This window comes from Helianthus annuus, chromosome 2 (assembly GCF_002127325.2).
Source record: "Helianthus annuus cultivar XRQ/B chromosome 2, HanXRQr2.0-SUNRISE, whole genome shotgun sequence".
Lineage (NCBI taxonomy): Eukaryota > Viridiplantae > Streptophyta > Magnoliopsida > Asterales > Asteraceae > Helianthus > Helianthus annuus.
In genome coordinates, this window is record NC_035434.2 from 17,478,577 (window position 1) to 17,496,534 (window position 17,958).

A 17,958-nucleotide genomic window follows, 5' to 3' on the forward strand; every position below is an offset into this window, starting at 1 on the left:
TATCACCCTACACACTTTAAAATGATTGTGAGCCTACCGATACATCTTATATAGAGCTGCTTATCGTTTTTCAGTTTAGGTTTAAAGAGGTTTGGACAGACCACTGATGTACTATCATTTTCTCTTTTGCTCGCCAGGAAACTCATTTTTGTTTTTCTATTGTTTTTGAGTTTTGAAATTTTTCGATGTTTTTGAATTTTCAAATTTTGGATTTACTCCCCCTAAAATCAACAAACTTACAATAATTTAAAAACACAAAGATATTTACAAAAATGATTTTCCGATGCGGATTACTCTTGCTTGACCTTAATGCCGTTTACCAATAATAAAAAGTCAAATCTTGATTTATTAAATGCTTTGGTAAAAAGGTCGGCACGTTGGTCATCGGTGTGGACTTTAACAACTTCGATAAGCCTTTTATCAAAGCAATCACATATGAAGTGATACTTAATTTCGATGTGTTCGGTCTTTGAATGCTGTATAGGATTTCTAGTGATAGATAAGGCATCAGAATTATCGACTAAAAGAGGAGTAGTTAGGAATTCAAAACCGTAATCGTGCATTTGCTGTTGTATCCACAGGACTTGGGAGCAACAACTTGAGGCAGCAATGTATTCAGCTTCACAAGTTGATGTTGCGACACAGGTCTGCTTCTTGCACTGCCATGTTACGAGGCGATTTCCTAAAAACTGGCATCCAGCCGTTGTGGATTTGTCGTCGAGTTTGCATCCGCCAAAATCAGAATCACTGAAAGCGACTAAGTCAAAGTTATAATCCTTAGGGTACCATAGACTGGTGTCTGGACAGCCCTTCAAAGAACGAAAAATCCTTTTTACAGCTGCAAGATGTGAGGCCTTCGGGTTCACTTGATATCTGGCTAGCAGGCACGTTGGATACATTATATCTGGTCTTGATGCTGTGAGGTACATAAGGGATCCAATCATCGCGCGGTAGTATGAATAGCTCACAACTTCACCCTTCAAGTCTGGATTAATTCCATGATTTTGCTGCAGTGGGGTACCAATGGGCGATGTGTCGGACATCTGGAATCGGCTCAAGATGTCTTGGACATACTTAGTGTGATGGATGAAAATCCCAGACCTCGTTTGTTGCACTTGCAAGCCCAAAAAGAAAGTCATCTCCCCCATAGCGCTCATCTCGAATTTATCCTGCATTACACGCTCGAAATCCCTACACATAACATTGTTAGTAGAACCAAATATAATATCATCCACATATACCTGTACCAGTAGAAGATCTCCGTATTGTTCTTTTATGAAGAGAGTGCAATCGATAAGACCTCTGCGAAATCCATTCTCTAGCAGATAATTAGATAAGGTTGCATACCAAGCTCGTGGTGCTTGATGTAGGCCATAGAGAGCTTTGTTCAGCAACCAAACCCGATCGGGATGGATAGGATTTCAAAATCTGGAGGCTATTCAACATACACCTCTTCTTCCACTAGACCATGTAAGAATGCACTTTTGACGTACATCTGGTAAACCTTGAATCCTTTGAATGAGGCATAAGCCAGAAAGATCCGAATTGCTTCCAGACGTTCAACAGGTGCATACACTTTGTTGTAGTCTATACCTTCAATCTGACGAAAACCTTGAACGACCAATCTTGCTTTGTTGCGAATAACGATTCCACGGTCATCCTTTTTGCATTTATACACCCAACGTGTACCAATCTTCTTATAACCAGCAGGTTTCTCTACGACCTTCCAGACACCAAGTTTCTGGAATTGTTGCAGTTCTTCCTGCATTGCCTCAACCCAAGAGTTATCTTTCAAAGCTTCTTTCCAAGTTCTTGGCTCTTCCTGTGAGACATAACACGCAAAAGACCAATTGTTTTGTTGACCAGATTCTCGAATCGCCGCGTACAAGCCTGCGTTGTTGTTATTTCGCAACATATTTCTTGTTTGAATGCCACTCTGTACATTACCAATGATGTTTTGTTGAGGATAGGTATTGTGAATTCTTGTTTCAGGGTTTTCCGGAACTGGAATATTTGTACCCAGATTGTTGAGATTTAGATCAACAACCAATTCAATACCCGGAACTGACGAAGAGGATGATGCAGTAGCTTCGGCTGTTATAGGGGCGTCCACTGGAGGTGTAGCCTCTGAAGTACCATGAACAGCTGATGTAGGAGCTTCTTGATCTTCATCTAGAAATTCTTCATCCTCTGAAGATTCGTTCAGTTCGGTTGCATCATGAAAATCCTCATTGTCGAGAGCATTATTGTTCACTGAAGATGGCTCTTGATTGACAACAATTGGATGAACCACCGGTGAATTTGTTGCGTTGTCACTCTCGAAAAACATCCTTGCCGCAGCAGTTTCTTCAACTGCTTCAACATTGATCGAATTGAAAAAGTCATCGTACTCAAACATCCCATGGTTGACCAGGACATCTGACTGGCAATGTGTGCCTTTGTACTCTGACCTCAGACCATTCCTCGACCCTTTTAGTCTCTAGATTCCAGACTCTTATGTTCGGGGTGGCATAACCAAGAAAGTGACCTTCAATAGCTTTTGCCCCAAACTTTCCATTTGGATCGATCATTGTGCAAGGAGCTCCAAACGGTTCAAGATATGACAAATCTGGTTTCCGTTTGTGAAGAAGCTCAAAGCAGGTCCTGTTGTGTCTTTTGATTGTAAGGACTCGATTCATCGTGTAACATGCGGAGGCAACTTCACTCCATAATGGAATGGGCAACTGCGACACTACCAACATAGTCCTAGTAGTCTCGATCAATGTACGGTTCTTACGTTCAGTGACGCCGTTCTATTGAGGAGTATAAGCCGCCCAAAATTCGTGAAGAATACCTTTTGATGTGCAAAACTCCGCCATGGCTTGATTTTTAAATTATGTACCATTGTCGCTGCGTATCCGTCTAACCTTCAACTTATACAAATTCTCAATCTGAACGATCAAGTTTTTGATAATACCGAAAGTTGCACTCTTGTGAGCCATAAACGCCACCCAAGAAAATCTTAAATAATCATCAGTTATCACGAGATAGTATTGATCATTCCTGATGCTTTTGTGCTTGACAGGACCGAACAAATCCATGTGCAAACGTTCAAGTGGAACTGCCACCGTGTTGATCTTCTTCGTCGGATGTCGCTTCTTGGTTTGCTTTCCTTTTTGGCATGAAACACAAATGTCTTGAAGATGGAAATTTTTAAGAAGAACACCATTCACTAATTCATTCGACACCAAATGATTCATTTTGCGTAAGTGAATGTGACCCATACCTCTGTGCCAAGAGGTTGAGCCTTTTTCTGTGGCTTTGGTAATAAAACAAGTTGCTTGTGTAGTCGTTGTAATAGCTTGGCTCATATCAAGGACATATAAATCGTTTATCCTTGGAGCTGATAAGAGAATCCATTCTTTTGGAATCTTGAAGCCGGGTTTTCAGCACATAACATCCATTTGCATCAAAGTGTACTGAAAATTGTTTATCACAGATTTATGAAACGCTGAGAAAATTGTGATCAAGCTGTTGTGCAAAGTTGATCTTCTCAAAACTTACAACCCCGTTAGATACCATTCCTTCTCCTGTTATATATCTGCCTTTATCTCCAGCAAAAGCAACATAACCTTCTCTAATAGATTTAACGTCATAGAGAAGCTTCATGTCGCCGGTCATGTGCCTGGATGCCCCACTATCAACAATCCAATGACTGCTGAAAGTTCCTCCTAGAACACCCTGCACATGTACTCACATGATTAGTTGGATATGGAGACCCAAGCCTTAGTGGTCTTGGGTCTTCCATTTTCATCAACGTAAGTTACTTGAACTTCTGGATGTTGTGGAAATTGTGATGTTCCCCCTGAATTAGTAACCGTTTTTGGTTTCCAGGTCTGTTTTGTTTTACCAGTTTTATTCTTTAAAATCTTAACTTCATGATTGTCTGAAGTTTTTGAATTGTCTGGTTTGACAGAAACAGTTGTTTTGTTAACCACATCGGTTTTGATTGCCTTTTCAATTTTCTTGATCTGTTGGCGTTTCTGTTTCTTTTCCCTTTCTTTTACAACACGGGGATCTGGTTTTGGTGAAATAGATTGCTTTCGGTCATTTCGGTCACGGGGATCATCAACTTTGGCTTTTTGTTTATGAAGATATGCACAATTGCGAATAATATGTCCAAATGTACCACATGAAAAACATGATCTTCGTTCTACAAACCCCGAAGTATCATGTGATTGTCTTATCGATGATGAACTTTGTGATCCCGAGGTACTTGGTTTTGAACTATTTGGTTCATTTCTTTTCAACATTTTAACTTGATTAACATGATCTAAGTTAGATTTATTGGCAAATGTTTCAAGTTTATCTGTTCCCGTCGATTTCACAAAGTTCACTTTCTTGTTCTTCTTTTGGTTCGGTTCCTTTCGACCTTGAGTCGTTGATTTACCATTTGGTTTGGTATGATTTTGCTGCTTTTTCACTGTTGGTAATTTTTGATTGCCATATTGGTTTCGAACTTCAGCCATTGGGATAGGAGGACACTGTGTTACCACAACGTGTGATCCTGTCTTTCCCAAGAACTTACTTGTTGAATCCTCAAAAATTTTACTTATTAAAGATTGATTAACATTCTTAATAGGAAAATCTTTTGTCAGAGTAGATTTTATCATCACCAACAAGAGTGTACAGCAAATTCACACTTTCAGACTCTTTTGCAGACGTGGACTCGACCAGAGCAGTCTTAGTAGGTTTTGCGGGAGGATCACATAGAATATGATTCTCAAGAGGTATGTCCTCTTCTTTGATTACCGCATCAGACTGTGCTGAGTAAGTATCATCGGATTCATCATTAGAAGAATCAGCATCCTCAACAATAACTGGAGGATCCTGATTCTGTTCAGCAGAAGACACACATGTATCTGCTGACACATCCGAATCTGATGATACTTCCGGTTTGTATCCAAATCCCGTTGCAAATTCCTCAATGTCTAAAGGAACAGATTCCTCATAATGAGTTCTATTCTCCTCATCAGGCATGGCATCATAATTTTGTCTAACAGGTGGTGGACATTTCTTGTATCCAATGCACGTGACATCCTTTTTCTCTTTTTGTGTGCCAATTATGTGATCCATCACATATCTAGAGTTTAAATAACTGTCTAGCTTAAGCCGGATCGCCTCACTTTCACGCTTTGTACAGGCTAACTCTTTTTGCATAATCTCAAGAGGATTAATATAACAGTTTATGTCTGTTTGTTTTCTTGAAACCATTTTTGTCAGTTCGGTTTTATCTTTTCTTAAATTTGCAACCACCGTTTTAAACTCCTTTTCATGGTTTTCATAAAACATGTTAGCCTCTTTGCATTTCGAGAGATCCACTATCAACTTTTGATTGTGGATATTTGTCACTTCATATTTGTTTTGCAAAGCCTCATGTTTGCTTTGCAAATCACACCACTTAGCATCTAAAGAAACATGTTTGTTTTGCAAGTAAAACAATTCAACATTTAAAGCATCATGTTTGCTTTGCAACTCAGACATATTAGCATCCAAATCAGCACATTTAACACTTAAGCTAGCATAATTATCACAATTAACAACAGTTGATTCATCGACACATACCTGGCTTGATGAATTGTCGACATTAGCCATAAAGGCTGAATGGAGAGAAGAAGAAGAATAAGCAGCTTGATCCACCAGAATAGATCTTCTATCATTCCCTACTGCAGCTTCTCCTAACAATTCATCAATATCTGCATCGATTCTCCCACTAGATACATCATCAGAAAAATCTTCGCCTGAGGTTGAGACTTCCTCATCTGAACTCCTTGAATCACCAGAACTCTCTTCATCTGAAGATTCACCACCATTGGCGAAAGATTCTCCACCACTGGCGTGCTTCAAATCTTTAGCAGCTTCAGCAAAACAAGCTGCTCCTCCCTGATCACCAATGCCTAATTGCATTGACCAGTCGCAACCTTCATCTATTTGCACCACAAGAGCCTGATTGGTGTTCGATGTCCTGCTTGATTGTTTGTAGGGACCAAGGTGCGATCATCATTCCTTCTGATTCTGTTGGTTGTCTTGACCTCTGAAAGGGTTCTGGTTACCATGTTGTACTGGCTTTGTGCATTCACGTTTGAAATGACCACGTTCACCACAGTTAAAGCACTTGACGGATTGCTTGTCGAACCCATACTTGGTATCTTTCTTGCTTTCCAAGCGGGTTCTACCCGTCCGTTCCATGAAGTCTTTTGCTCGCCTTACAGCACTGGCGAAAGCCCATTTGATGTCCATCATATCCATCTCTTATTTATCGATCTGTTGATAATCTTCTTGAGTTAGATTGATGTTTCCGATCTGCCCTGCAATCAACCCACAATACGAGCTCACCAATGTGTTTAGTATCTCCATATGATCTTTAGCTACTTCAACGCTAACTTTGGAGAAGTTTGACGTGTCAAGCCGTACTGTATTTGACTTTGATGGCTGACCAGCAGATGATGTGCTTCCATAACACGCTTGTTGTTGTACATGAAGTGGATTCCCATACAAATCAGTTGCTACGGTAGATAGCCGATAGCTTTGCTGTTGTGGAGCTGGTTGTAGTGGATTTCCATACAAGTCTGTGGTTGGAGTTGGCTTTACAGGAACTTGTATCGTATTGCCATATAAATATGTGCTTGTGACAAACGCTGTCTAAAGTGGAGCATGTGAAACTGGCCTTGCAGAAGTGCTAGAAGTTCCATAGTACATATCAGGATTTTGTCGCACTGGAACCCTTTTCGCCTTTAGGGTTTCTTCCTGATCTTTGTTCTCCAAGAGCTGAACGAAGTCATTGATGTTTGTCGTAGCCAATGCGCCATTGTATTTTAGAATTTCCAAGAAACTATTCCATTGAGGTGGCAATGCATCAGTAAACAAACTTTGTGACTACCTCTCCTGGAGTTGTTACTACCCCATAATTACCCAATTCAGTCAGCAGATGATAGAACCGACTTGTCATATCTCCCAAAGGTTCACTTTCCATACATGTGAACCCATCAAACTCCTTTTTGAGTAAGTCATGTCGCAATTGGCTTGACTTTTCATTTCCTAGACCCCTTGTCTTTAATGCATCCCACAATCGCTTTGACGTCTTGAAACTGACGAATTGATGATATAGTTCCTTGCTCATCACCTGAGTCAGAATAGCATATGCTTTCTTTTCTAAATCATATGCCTTTTTCTGGTCTTCCGAAAGATCGGCAAATGTCAAGGCAGTTGAACCAGCAACCTCAAGAGCTTGATCGAAATCTGTAGTAAAACATAACCACGGTTCTGTGTTTTGCCCATTGACATACGTCTGAAATCTATCTACCCAACCAGGATGTTCGTTAATGTGCATCAGTTTCGGTGGACGATTCAGACTTCCAGTCTCGCTTTCGCTTAGGAGTATACTTTGAATACTTGGAGTTTGATTTGAAAAAAACGCCCATTGACCGGTCGACATTTGATTCGCTTGTGAAGATGCGGGTGCGGGAGATTCTGCCCATGATGGTGACAAACCGGTGCTATGATACTTGCTTTCTGTATTAGATGTGGGAACAGATGATTCAGCCCATGAGGGAGATAAACGTGTGTTTGTATACTTGCTCTCTGCAGTTGACGGATTACCCCACCAATTCGGATTCATTTTTGATGTTTAATAACGAATACCTGAACAAATCACTCAAATCAAACCGTTAAATATGATTTGCAAAGCTACTGTTAAAAATTTTAAACAGTTCGACGAAACTATATTACTCGACGAAACAGATTAATGATCGACGAAACAGTAATGAATGACGAAACAATTAATGATTCTGCACGACGAAACAGAATGCGACGAAACAGGTTGAATTATGATGAACGACGAAACAGTTGTGTGTTGATCGACGAAACAAGAGAACGACGAAAAAAGTTGTTGTTTGATATGCGACGGAACAGAATCTTGAACTATGGTCGACGAAACTGATTTAATTGTGCGACGAAACTCAGAATTCCGACGAAACAGAATAATGTCTGATGAACGACGAAACACAATTTAAATAAGGTCCGACGAAACAGAATGTGATTATGTTGATAATCGACGAAACAGTTCCTTGGTCGACGAAACAGATGAAGCCCAATAGTGAAGCCCAATGAAATGCGAAGCTCAATTCAGTTTTGTTGGATCCTTTTTGTTCGACGAAAAAGATCTGATAAGAATGATACTTTGACGAAACAGGTTGTTTGTGTGGATATTTTACAAATAAAGCAAATCTTGTCCCTGACACAAGCCACAATATTCAAAGTATACACTACTGTTGATCACCATTTTCAAGTAAACAACCATCATTTTATGTCACAAATGTCAAACAATTGTTTTAATAATCAGCAACAAACACAATACATTAGAAACAAATAAAGATCAAACATGAATATTATCAAGAACAGTTTGAAGATTTGATGAACTCGATGAAGATTCAAGTTACCAGAAATTTTTCAAACACACTTTTGCAAATAAAGTTCAATAAAAACCCAAAACTAACATGTATACAAGAGTTATAACAAGGTTTTATATGAACTATAAGCAAAACAATCAAGATTTTCAAGGTTTTAACAAGGTTTTTCCAGAAAAAGTATGATTTTTTTTTTCAAAGCTCAAAATCAAGAAAAACACAAGAAAATCAACTTGGTTTTAACAAGGAATCGAGCCAAACGCTCTGATACCAATTATAGGTCCACCCGGAGGATCGAGTAACCTCTATTCCCTGTTTTCCGACAAACCCGAAAGTGCGGAATCCAAACGGGTAAGTTAAACCAAGTGACGAACACGTAAAACACAAGATTCACCGATTAACACTCCATTGTATTAATCTAGAAAACGGTTACAATACAATGTTTACAAGATGCTCTCATAAACTCTCAGTGTGTGTGTGTTTACAGTGTTCGCTCTCAAATCTATTCAGACTTGTCTAATATGTTCTGTCTGTTATCTGTGTATATATACTGAAACACTACGACGAAACACATCACAGTCGACGAAACAAGTGTTACGTCGACGAAACACAATAATTATTCATCAAAGTCGACGAAACAAGATGTGTTTCGTCGACATACATGTTGACTAATATAGGGGTCCGGCCCAGTTGAAGTTCTGGCCCAAATGTAATGGCCCAACATTCATTCTGCGTTCAAGTTGATTGGCCCAAGTTTTACATACATTCTGATACATCAACTTGTGAAGATTAGCCAACTTATGACATCATCATGACATCATCATGATGATGTCATGATGAGGTGGTGGCGGGAAACGGCTCGCGGCGCTTCGTGCTTCGCGTGTCGAACTCTGGGGCGCACGATGGAGGAATGTCGTGACGTCGGGCTTGAGCCGAACCTAACCATGTCGAAACGAAGTCAAACCGAGCCAAGCCGAGCCGAGTCGCGTCCACACAAAGTGTACCAACATTTTTTTCAAGTTAATTTTCTTTTCATTTGTATATGGCATTAATTCTTCTGGGCTCTAATTATTTATTTGCATGATTTGTCATCCTAAAAACTTTCACTTGTAGGCGACAGTCTCGGAACTCTGGTATGTAGATTGTAGGTCCGGCTAGGAGGATCTAGTCACCTAATCCTTGTGTACAAACCAACCTGGTTGTGCGGAATCCAACCGGAAAGGCAAACCGAGATAGAACACGCAAATACACGACACACAATATTCACCGATTAACACCTCTGTATTAATACGTATGAAAGGTTCAGTTACAAGCTCAATGTTTACAGATGTATTCTATAAACTCTCACAGTGTGTGTGTGTGTTCTGTTCTCTCACTTCTTGTGTCTATCTTTTTCAGTCTAACTACAGACTATATATAGCAACAGACACTACGAAACGGAACTAACTTGGCGAATCAGAACCTTGCTCGACGAAACAGAGAAACATGCGATGAAACAGGGAACAGGTCGACGAAACACATGTGTTTCGTCGACATTCTATGTGTTTCGCCAATTATGGGCTTGGGCCCAATTGTGTTTCGTTGACTTTGAATTCAGCCCAAGTGTTTCTCCGGTAAGATTTCAGCCCAAGTAACAAGTCCAAACTCCTTTGATATCTTGGCCTGCTCTTGATCTTGATGCACACGACGGAGGAATGCCGTGTCTATAGTCGAGTCGAGTCGCGTCGAGTCGCGTCCACAAACCGTGTATCAACAAACTCCCCCTTGGACGCTACTCGCGAGATTCGCCTTTCATGTCTTCTATGTCGGAGGATCATCAAAGTCTTCACGTCTTGAAAGCAGAAAGTGTATCAACAAACTCCCCGTTTCATGTAGGAAGTGTGTTGACAAACTCCCCCTTAACATAAGCTCCCCCTTGAGTTATGCTCGTGAAAGACTTGATCATCAGTACTTGAGATTCTTGTGGTGTTGATGATGGTCAGCGGCAACTCAATCATCTTCATCACTTGAGTGCCTTCACGTCGTGTCTTCATTCCGAAGCTTGTCACCGACCATGTTCTCCTTGCCTTTAGAATCTGCACATGCAAGAAATCTAAACGCGTAATGAGAACAACTGCTTGGAATATAGTTAGTATAAACAAATGACACACGTATGACCATGTTTCAATCTATCACCGTCCGACAGTTTGAAAGTTTAACAAATTTGTCAATTTCAGTTTTTAACTTTCAAAACTTGCAAATTTCGACCGTTTATGAAGATTTAGTCAATTCGGTTTTCGTTCAGGTTTCATCAGGCAACGAAGACTCGAGATCCAACATCGTACGATCGATATTAAGATAGAAATAAAATCTTTTTGGCTTTTATAAAGTTTATATTAAAACACACCTAAAATCTTTTTGGTATTTTTGAATATTTTGAAAGTAAGGACTGAAAGCAGTAAATAAATATATACAGAAATTCTTTTTGCAAGTTTCGAGGGTAAGAGAATCATATCAGTGTACGATCACGCCAAAACGCTCTTATTGTTCAGTTAGTTAACATTTAGATAAGCATCCTATAACAATTATCGGTATTGTTGTCCACATAAGCTCAACTTATCAAATGTAATCATGTTTAGGGGATACGTTAAGGTATGATTTATACTTACCGACCGGTGTTCATCCACATCATGACACATTCCCGTATCAAGGTATGCACCAGGGTTCATCTTACCGGTGAGTATACCCCTTTCAAAATTTTCGGTAATAGCCTGTTAAACCCAGAAAGCCTCTCAACCCCTTGACAGTAGTGGGTTGTGGCCAGCTCAACATGCTGTCAATCTTGATTATCATCTGTTTGACCGTATATGATGTGAGATATTTTGATTTGAAAACAAGCCCTATGTGATAGAATCACTTATTAATGAGGAACTTGATTTTCATATGCATGAGGGCACAGGAGCAAGTCCGTGAACAGGTCAGTACTTTCGTACAGCAGAGAGACCAACTTGACTCCCGGATAAATGTGATATTTTATCACTTATTTGTTTGGACATGTGATTGTTTATCACTTATAGAGGTCGAATGCAATATGTACACGTATGTATGGTATCATGGAAGATCTAGACTTGCGTCCCCGTTATTTTTCGGGAAAAGATACAACCATGATACCCAGATGATAAGCAGCATAAAGACCGAATATCTCAGAACCTCGGCAATCTCTCAAACGAAATTTCGGTACTAAGACCATATGCCAATGAATGGTTCCCACCTGGTCTTCAGTCGATTTAATATTTATATCACCCTGCACACTTTAAAATGATTGTGAGCCTACCGATACATCTTATATAGAGCTGCTTATCGTTTTTCAATTAAGGTTTAAAGAAGTTTGGATAGACCACTGATGTACTATCATTTTCTCTTTTGCTCGCCAGGAAACTCATTTTTGATTTTCTATTATTTTTGTGTTTTTAAAATTTTTCCATGTTATTGGATTTTCAAATTTTGGATTTACTCCCCCTAAAATCAATAAACTAAGATAAAATTTAAAACACAAAGATATTTACAAAAATGATTTTCCGATGTTGGTTTTACTCTTGCTTGACCTTAATGCCGTTTACCAGTAATAAAAAGTCAAATCTTGATTTGTCAAATGCTTTGGTAAAAAGGCCGGCACGTTGGTCATCGGTGTGGACCTTAACAACATCGATTAGCCTTTTCTCAAAGCAATCACGTATGAAGTGATACTTGATTTCGATGTGTTTGGTCTTTGAGTGCTGCACAGGATTTCTAGTGATCTGTAATGCAACAGAATTATCAACGTAAATAGGAGTAGTTAGGAATTCAAAACCGTAGTCGCATAATTGTTGTTGGGTCCAAAGGACTTGGGAGCAACAACTTGAGGCAGCAATGTATTCAGCTTCGCATGTTGAAGTGGCGACATCAACAATCCAATGACTACTGATAGTTCCTCCTGGAACACCCTGCACATGAACTCACATGATTACACTACAAAAAAAAATGCCATTTAGTGACATACAAAAAGAGCCACAGAAAAACAAAAAAGTGCCATTAAAACCCCCTATAAGAATGAGCGGCACACATAAAAGTGACACAAGAAGTGCTGACGCTAAAACCTTTTAGTGGCACTTTTTAAATCTGCCGCACAAAGTTTTTGAGGCTTTTAGTGGCACTTTTCTTTTGCCACAATATACAAAACGGCTCAATTTTTATGCCTTTAAAAAGTAATTTTAGTTACATATTGATACTAGTTTTAGTGGCACTTTTTTTTTGCCACCATACCAAATAATTTTGCCACAAAAATCACATTATTTACAATATAAAAGATGAAACAAAAGTTCAACAAAATTGTAAATGTAGAAAATATAATATTATAACTTCAGCAATAAGTTCAATCCGAAACATATCCCAAATGTCAGCAAAGCATTACGTAATAAGAAACGTATTACAAATTACAAATGTTTACATTCTTTATCTGATCAATAGCTTGTGAATCTACCGAAGAGGCACCATTGCTTTTTGCGACTGGCATCCTTAACGTATCCTTTTTTCTCTAGTCTATAACTTTTGAGTAGTCAAATGACTGTTTGCGAAATCATCTGGATCACCGCGGGAGATTGTAGAGTCTACTTTAGAATAACATACGAACATCAAGCTGCAGCAGCGAATTCTACTCTAGACTGACCTATGTATGCTTCACCATGAATACTCTTAACATATGACAAGTTAGTAAAATAACATCATGTCTACTAGCATAATTCAAAGTAAAGATGCCGCCATTAATATAAAACAATGGAAACATTAAGGAACTGTAATAGAGAAAGCAGTATGAGCATACCTACCTATCAAGGTTTGGCTAACATTATAAAATAATCCAAATATCCAAGTACGAAAAAAACATATATCTAACCTGCAACACAAGCTGCTAGATATAACAAAGCAAATGTTCCAAAACAAACAACCTGCTTCAATAATTAACCGCCCTGCGACCAAAGTATTGTTAATAACTTAATATGCTAATCATAACAATAAAAGTACATAAGAGAGGGCATACTGAAGTAAACACATTAATCCGGTGAAAATATTCAGTGGCAACTTCTAAAGACACAGAAGAAACAGACCTTGAACATCAAAGGATAAACAACTACTAACCATTAATCAAATCAAAATCATCTAACAAAAAAAAAGTAAAAATTTTAAAACCATACCTGATTGCATACAATCATAAAGCACATCTTGAGAAAGCCCGTTCTGAATCAGCTCACCAAAAGTATCATCGTTTGAATTTGTGGCCTCCCAAATACCTTGTCTTATGAGGCCTACAACAAAATATATTTTTTTCATGTAATAAACGTTTATTCTTAGCTAGTGTTAGTAACTAGAATTATAATGTCACTTGAAAAATGGCTTTAAGTTCAATTAAACCAAGAATGAAGGATGAATTACATGTGAGGTTGTGATGAGTTTCAACAATAATAAAATTGATCTCCACTATCTTATTTAAATTGTTATTGAAGTATTTTATATATAATTCTGCGTCGGCCTTTTATACCATTATGAACATCCCTAATACATTTTTTTCTTTGAACACCATCACAAAAAGTAAATACCATCAAGCAACTGCAAAAGAGATTAAGAAAATTCTAAGCTGATAAAGGCAGGGCCTAACTAATTTGATCAAGGCATTTGCTATGTCAAAAAAGGCATTTCAAATGGTTAATTTATGGGAAGTAAATGTGAGTTTAATTATTACATAATAAAGTATTCAAGCAACTCATTAGATTATTAGAATAATAACTAATCTAATGATAAAGACTAGTGATAATAGAGTAGCTAGTATAGATTTATCATAAGCGCCACCTAGGATCCACCTCAGCCATGGGGCTTTATCACGCCTCCCTTTAACTTGCATTGTGTGGATGGAGCCCCCTATTAAAAATTTTTTTTTTTAAAAATTCATTGGGTGAAATGACATGGGCCCCACCTGATAAGCCCTTCGAGCTCGTTACCATGATGGAGCCCCATCAATGATGCCCCTTCTTAAAATGGTGGGTGTGAGTGTATAGCGCCGGGGGGCGCTATAGAGTGTGAGGTGGCGAGAGTGGCGCCCCCACACCCTCCGGCCTAAGTGTTCTTCTTATAGATGTCAGTACCATTATTTGATGACATTATCCCCAAACTATTAGGTATCAAAGTGCTTGGGGCTGCTTAATCTGGATTATTTTAATTTGTAAACAAAAAACTTTTAAGGTATCTTGACTTCTTGACTAGGCACAAGTTACATCACTCAAGTAACATATTTCTTTTTTTCCTTATGTTAATATTATTGATCACAGTAATATTCTATTAGGGTATCAAATTATTAATCTGTAAAAGCATTACTCACCAACTATATTGCTATAATCCATGAAATGTTGGGAAAAAGACCTTCTAGACAAATGCTAGTTCTGATAACAAAGATAGATCGTGCTTGACCTACTATCCTTGGTTCGTGAACAAACTCCCTAACAACAAAAGAAAGGTCAACATAAATGCTAGCCCATATAATCACAGCTAAGTTTTAGTAGTTTCATTAGTAGGACCACTACAAAAAAAATGCCATTTAGTGGCATTCAAAATGTGCCACAAAATACCTAAAAAGTGCCGCTAAAGACCCTTGTAGGAATGAGTGGCACACAAAAAAGTGCCACTAGAAGCAGTGCCACTAAATCCCTTTAGTAGCACTTTTTTGTTTGCCACTACAAACTCTTAGGCCTTTAGTGGCACATAATTTTTGCCACAAAAACTGGCCTTTCCTACATTAGCTTTAATTAATAATAATTATTATTTATTACATAAAAACAAGAATAAAACTTTAACATGTAGAAATCATAATATAATAACTTCAATTAAAAGTTTGATTGTCTTCCTCACATTGCAAATATTTCAAACAAATGTCAAACAAGTATCAACTTAAGTCTATATCAAACAAACAAAACAAATAACTAATAAACCTTTGAATAAAAACTCAAAACTTCATTGCACTTATAATCCTCTTTCACAATCTTCATGCTAGTTAAATGATTGCTATTATCAATCGCATTCCCCTGACCAACAGTGAAACCACGACTACCAGGCTGAGAAACGCCACCAACAGGTCCATGTACTCCATGGTTGGTATAACGTAAGGCTGCGGACTACCACGATAAGTTGGAAGAGGAACCTGAGGCATTAGATATGCAGATGGATGTAGACTAGGTTTGTGACATCATTGGGTGGTGGTCCAGATGGCATCTACTAGCCTGCACACAAACAAAATGATTAAAATAAATGAAAACCATCTTATGTGATTAGTTAAACAAGAACCAGAGTAAAGAAAAGAAGGCATTAAAGACAGATGTAAAGACAGATGTACCCTGGAAGTTCTATTCCTTCCATAAGCTCCTGAAGCAGATTCAGCTTCAAGCTTTCAAATGCATATTTTATTTAAATCTACAACCCATCTCTATAAATAAACACATATAAATAAAATTTAGAACAAGGAATACTCAAAGATACACACAATATTAACATAGAATAATGTCCTGCGATGACAAGACTCACATCTGCCATATTAGTACCAAACAAAGTCTGGTAGACATTGAACCAGATCCTGAATAGAGGTCACACATCCTCATCACAAGTATTTTGTCCACTTTAATTTTGTATACCTTGGTGACAATTACATTAGAATTAGACTCAGAAGATGTGATTGAATCAGACTCATTTCTATCTACTTTGCCATCTGCAAACAAATAAAGCTGGTCAAAAACCAAAAAATCTATTTTTGTTAATATATCAAGTATCCAGAAAAAAATTATTTAACCACACTTACCAGGTGATAGGTTTTGGTAAGATGAAAATGGTACCAAATATAGCATGTCATAATAATAGTATCCATTTGAAAGTTTACGCATCTTAGTGGCCACATGAAGAAAGCAACTAAAGTTCTAAATGACATGGCTAATAAGCCTAGCCTGCATCGCCATATGAGCATCACCCATTTCACCATCAAGTTAACTTTTATGGACAAGAGCATCAAACTGGTAGTACATTAACATACTGTAAGCAGAAGACAAAACTGGTTAGTAAACACTTGCCTAGAGAAAATAGGATGCCATTTGTTTAGAGAAAAAAAAAAGAACAAATGTGCCACATTGGACATTATCATTTCAATCGGCATTCAATATTCCTAAAATTAACATTAACAAATAACCATTAAAAGATAAGCTGCTTATGAAATTTAGAAACAAATAAACGGGCAAAGAACTTACTTTTAAAAAGTTAAGAACCAAGTTGTTAAGTCATAATTTATTCCACTGTCGTGCCTTTGCGCGGGTGGTCGGGTTTCCGCGCATCTGGGAGACCAAGGGGTTGGCGGCGGTCGAGTAGTCGACTTTGACCACAACGCCCGGTGTCATGGTGGTTGGCACGTCATTCCTTGCCATTCAAAAAAAAGTTAAGTTAAGTGTAAAAAATATATCTTCATTTGTAAGCAATCTACAGCCAAAGGAAACTCCCATTAGCAAATTAGAAACACATTATGAGTTTTTTTTCCTCAAACCATGTCTTTTTTAAGAGCAACTACATCATCATCATCATCATACTCAGTAAACCCCACCAATAGCAAAGCTAAGGTAGGGTCTGAGGAGGGTAAGATGTAGACCGCCTTACCTCTACCCTATAGGAATAGAGAGGTTGTTTCCAATGAGACCCTCGGCTCGATAGTAGTTTTGCATGAAGCCTTGGACATAAGGCACATAACACTCGGCAAACTTATGGAATCAATGTAGCTTCCCTAAAAATGTTCCTTATTTTGAGGATCCTTTAGCCGATATCCTTAAATCTTTTCTAAAATTTAGATAAAATAAGTTGTTAGTATTTTAAATTAAAAACAATTGTAACCGTTTTTTGTTCTGTTTTAATTCAACCTTACTGGGTCTGGAACCTTTACATCCCCTTTAGATAAAATCAAATGTCAAAATCAAGGTCATATCTATTTAGTGATTAATCATATCAAAACAAGCATTCGTGACCTAACAAAAAAATTATCCAAGCGCCAGAAGAAACTAACACTAAAAAGTAAGTACAGATCGCAATTGACGCATCAGCTATCATTATACCAGATCAACAAACAAGCTCATTGAAATACAGCGACTGAACTCGAAAACTCAACATCGTTAAGCCAGACAGCAAACAAACGCATTGAAATACACAGATTAAACCCAGAAAAACTCAACGCATCAGCAGTTGTTAAGCCAGACATCAAACAAACTCATTGAAATATACGACATTTAAACTCAAAAATAGAATGCATCAGCAATCGTTAAGCCAGATCAACAAGCAAACTCATTAAAACACAACGATTAAACTCAAAAAACTCAACGCAACAACAATCATTAAACCAGAACAACAAACAAACTAAAAAAACACACTGATTAAACTCGAAAGACTCAACTCATCAACAATCGTTAAGCCAAACAACAAGCAAACTCAT

General features: G+C 38.1%; 1 long non-coding RNA gene across 1 annotated transcript; it reads right to left on the minus strand.

Annotated features, from left to right (window-relative positions):
* Positions 1 to 15,696: 15,696 nt before the first annotated feature.
* Positions 15,697 to 17,503, minus strand: LOC110934711. The gene is made up of 5 exons (XR_002588567.2): positions 16,736 to 17,503; positions 16,297 to 16,523; positions 16,026 to 16,206; positions 15,838 to 15,927; positions 15,697 to 15,724 (listed from the first exon to the last, which is right to left on the minus strand). It is a non-coding gene; the product is annotated as an uncharacterized LOC110934711 (long non-coding RNA).
* Positions 17,504 to 17,958: the final 455 nt, after the last annotated feature.